Source organism: Pundamilia nyererei, unplaced genomic scaffold, assembly GCF_000239375.1.
Source record: "Pundamilia nyererei isolate P.nyererei 1_Seehausen unplaced genomic scaffold, PunNye1.0 scaffold00953, whole genome shotgun sequence".
NCBI lineage: Eukaryota > Metazoa > Chordata > Actinopteri > Cichliformes > Cichlidae > Pundamilia > Pundamilia nyererei.
This window is the reverse complement of record NW_005188354.1, coordinates 165-4,677: the sequence shown is the minus strand read 5'-3', so window position 1 is coordinate 4,677 and position 4,513 is coordinate 165. Positions and strand designations below refer to the sequence as shown.

The following is a 4,513-nucleotide window of genomic DNA, read 5'->3' as shown; positions in this document are numbered from 1 at the left end:
CTGAGTGTTTCCTAATGATGTTAAACCTAGAATTTTCTTCCAACTGCTGCATGTGGAAAATTGATCCAGGTCTGCTTTCACCTGAAACTGACAAACTAAGACATTTTCATTATTCTCATCACTGCTTAAACGACACACATCTCTCTGTTTTTTCAACCCTCCTTTCTTAAAAACAGAAAGTGGGATTGCAGTTGTTTCAGGCTGAGAAACACCAAACTCTTCATGTTATCTTTCATATTTCATCAGCACAACTATTTTATTTCTTTTGTGTCCACTGGGTTAAAAAGTGACCTGCAGAATCATGTCTGCCCCAGCTGGATACCACTTCACTCACATACTTTCACATCTCAGGAACAGATTAACTCTGAGTCATTCATTTGATTTCAATCAGCACATTTATTAATCATGAGTATCCACATTAAACATTAAGCAATTATTCATCCACTGAGGCGTAAACTGCACACATACATGAACACATATTTATCTTATAAAAACATTCTATTTATTATTCAAAGTTGTTTGAAAACCTTTCCAGGTGAGTTTGATCCAGGAGGATCAGAAGCCACTTTCAGACAGAGACTATGCAGAGACTGTACAAGGACAAAGCAGCAGCAGAGCAGTCCAGATACACTGATGATCCTCTGTCAGATCCAGAGGGACACAGGGATGACACTGGACTCTACATTGTGTCTGACAGTGGAGCTGTTGTCAGAGCAGTTCACTCTGCAGCACTGACAGTCATCTGCACTTCTTCTCATTCCTCTGTCAGTCACTGCTGGATGAAGCTCTCCACTCCACCTCCCAGTAACATGGCCCAGTCAGAGCGTCTCTACACACAAGCTGCTGTGGCTTCAACCTCTCTGGATCATCAGGACACAGCTCATTTTCTTTCAGCACAGACACTGTCCTGTTTACCATCATCAGCTCCACCTGCAGAGAGAAGTAGGAAGAGCAGAGGAGATAAACAAGTGTTTCCAGAGACTCTTCCAGAGTACTCGTTTCAATTTTCTATTATTTACTCTGGATTTTTATTGAAGTGCATGAAAATGTTCTTCCACTCTTAGTTTTAGTTTGGACCTTTATCCACCCATGCATCCATTTTCTTCCGCTTATCCAGGGCTGGGTTGAGGGGGCAGCAGCCCAAACAGGGAAGCCCAGACCTCCCTCTCCCCAGCCACCTCCTCCACCTTGTCCGGGTGAACACCAAGGCGTTCCCAGGCCAGCCGAGAGATAATCTCTCCAGGGTGTCCTGGGTCGGCCCCGGTGCCTCCTCTCATGGGGACATGCCCAGAACACCTCACCCAGGAGGCATCCTTGTCAGATGCCCGAACCACCTCACCTGGCTCCTTTCGATGTGAAGGAGCAGCGGCTCTACTCTGAGCCCCTCCCGAATGGCCGAACTTCTCACCCTATCTCTAAGGGAGAGGCCATCCACCCTTTGGAGGAAGTTCATTTCCGCCGCTTGTATCGGCAATCTCGTTCTTTCGGTCACTACCCAAAGCTTGTAACCATAGGTGAGGGTAGGGATGTAGATTGACCAGTAAAGTGAGAGCTTTGCTTTTATGCTCAGCTCTCTCTTCACAATAGACCAGTAAAGCGTCCGCATCACTGCAGCCGCAGCAGCAGTTCTTCTGTAGATCTCGCGGTCCCGTCACTCATGAACAAGATTCGGGGATACTTAAACTCCTCCACTTGGGGCAGAAACTCGTCCCTGACCCGGAGTGGCCACTCCATCTTTTTCCAGCTGAGAACTATGGCCTCAGATTTGGAGGTGCTGGTTCTCATTCCCAACGCTTCACACTCTGTTGCGAACTGTTCCAAGGCGAGCTGGAGGCCATCAGCCGATTATGCCAACAAAACCACATCATCCGCAAAAAGCAGAGATGAGATCCTGAGACTACCCAAGTGAAAGCCTTCCGCCACTTGGCTACGTCTAGAAATTTTGTCCATAAAAATTATGAACAGAATCGGTGACAAAGGGATACCCTGCTTGAGCTTATCACCCACCAGGAACGAGTCCGACTTATTGCCGGTTATGCAGAACAAGCTCTTAAGACGGCTGTATAAGGACTGAATGGCCCACAGCAATGAGCCAGACAGACACCCCATACTCCCAGAGCAACCCCATAGGACCCCCTGAGGGACACGGTCGAATGCCTTCTCCACATGTAGACTGGTTGGGCAAACTCCCATGCACCCTCCAGTATTCTTGCGAGGATGAAGAGCTGATCCAGTGTTCCACGCCTAGGATAAAAAATGCATTGTTCCTCCTCTATCAGAGGTTCGACTAACGGACGGACTCTCCTCTCCAGCACCCTGGCATATACTTTCCCAGGGAGGCTGAGGAGTGTGATTCCCCTGTAGCTGGAACACATTCTCCGGTCCCCTTTCTTAAAGATAGGAACCACAACTGCCAATCCAGAGGTATGCAACATTGTAGAGGCGTGTCAACCAAAACAGCCCTACAACATCCAGAGCCTTCAGGAACTCGTTCATCCCAGCAGCTCTGCCACCAAGGAGTTGTTTAACTGCCTCAGTGACCTCGCCCCCAGAGATTGGCGAGTCATCCCTTTTGTAACCAGACTCTGCTTCCTCCACGGAACACATGCCAGTGGGATTAAGGAGGTCCTCGAAGTATTCCTTCCACTACCTGACAATTTTCTCAGTCGACGTAAGGAGCGCTCTACCCGGACTATACACAGTGCAGGTAGAACACCGCTTGACGGTTTGTCTTTTTCAATGGCTTCTCCGAATTCCTCCCACACCAGAGTTTTTGCTTCAGCCACCGCCCGCGCCCCGTTCCACTTGGCCTGTCGGTACCTATCAGCTGCCTCTGGAGTCCCACAGGCTAACCAAGCCTGATAGGACTCCTCCTTTAGCTTGGTGGCTCTCCTCACTTCTGGTGTCCACCATTTGGAACTTTCATTCTTTAGAATAACCTTGGACTGTCCACTCTGAGCTCTTTAGGAACCCCAAACGCCCCAGCAATCCAGATGGAATGGTTCCAGCTGTTAACTGGAGGAATTCCATCCAAAAATCTTTCTAAATTCTTCCTTACCTACAGGCTGTCTTCTTCACTGCTTTAAACTTGGAAATGAATGCGGTTATTGGTCTGCGTGCTGCTTTGTTCAGAGAGCTGATTGGCTGTTGACACTGATCAGAGCGTGAGCTGTTACTATGGTGACCATAAAGGTCACAAAAAGGCAGAAACAGGAAGTGTTTGTGTACAGTCCTGAAACCTGTCACCATTCTCCTCTCACTGCTTCATTGAGAAGCTGCAGCTTTACAGGAAACACTGGATCTTTGTTTCATACTGACTGTGTTTAGTACAATACTGCTGATAGTACCACCCACTCACTCCAACACTCTACTGACCTCAGAGTCTCCAGTCTGCAGTCTGGACTCTCCTTAAGATCAGTCAGCTGCTTCACATCTGGAATCTGGAGGTCATTTCTCCATAGGTTCAGCTCTCTCAGATGGGAGGGGTTGGATGTCAGTGCTGCTGTCAGATAATCACAGCTGATCTCTGACAAACCACAGCCCTCCAATCTGTATAAAGTGTGAAAGATGTAAGTTTATTAGACAAAGTGTGTGCTTGAAATCATTCAGTGTTTCACAATATGTTCAGAATGTATAAGTTTAGAAAATGGAAACTCCAAACAGCTGAAGCCAACAAATTTGAATCTCTGTTCTGTGACAAAGTCCTTGAATCATTTCTTCCAGTTTGTCCAAAAAGACAGACTAAGTATTGGACATGTGTTGTGGCTCCATTAGGGGAGATTCTAAATGTAATGTGATGGCCCCTCTGGGTCTGTCAGATCACAGTACTGAAGAGAGCTCAAACTGAGCACACAGTTGTTCCAGTCTGGACCAAAGACTCTATACTGGAACTGAGGGACTGCTTTGACTGTCCACTGGCACCTTTTAAAGGCTCATGTTCTCACTTAGATCATCTATTTCCACTTAAATTTCTTTCTGGGAAAAATGGGGATTACTTCGAAAACAGTAACTATTATACCCCCATAAGCATCCTTGGATTAGTAAATCACTCAAACAATTTCTCAGTCAGAAGAAGCTGTCTTGTTATGAGGAAGATAAGAAAAAGAATGAGGCACAAGAACTTGTTTAAAGAGATTAAGCAGCTACAATAAGGTCTAAAAGTAAAGCAGATAATGAGCTGAATAAAGGACACTCAAGGCTGGCTTGAAAAGGAATGAAGTCCATGGTGGGAATGCAGAACAAGGACAAAAGATGAATGTGATGCTGAATCAGCAGAAGAGTTTGACTCATTTGATTCTAGCTCTGATATCATTGATTTCATGGAAGAGGTTTGTCATTTTAGGAAAGGGCTGGTAGGCTCTGAGAGTCACACGGTGAGGTGTTTGTGTGTAAATGTCTTAGTTGAATCAAAGGCCTGGTCCTGATGCTTTGGGAGGAAAATAATTGAAGTGTGCTGTGAGGAACTGACTGGGCAACTTTCACACATTTCCCAGTCCTCCTTGGAACATCAGAA

At 46.3% G+C, this 4,513-nt stretch overlaps 1 long non-coding RNA gene across 1 annotated transcript; it reads right to left on the bottom strand.

Moving 5' to 3' along the window:
* Positions 1-757: 757 nt before the first annotated feature.
* LOC102193658 (uncharacterized) lies at positions 758-3,584 on the bottom strand. Its single transcript, XR_312491.1, has 2 exons — positions 3,376-3,584; positions 758-930 (listed from the first exon to the last, which is right to left on the bottom strand). It is a non-coding gene; the product is annotated as an uncharacterized LOC102193658 (long non-coding RNA).
* Positions 3,585-4,513: the final 929 nt, after the last annotated feature.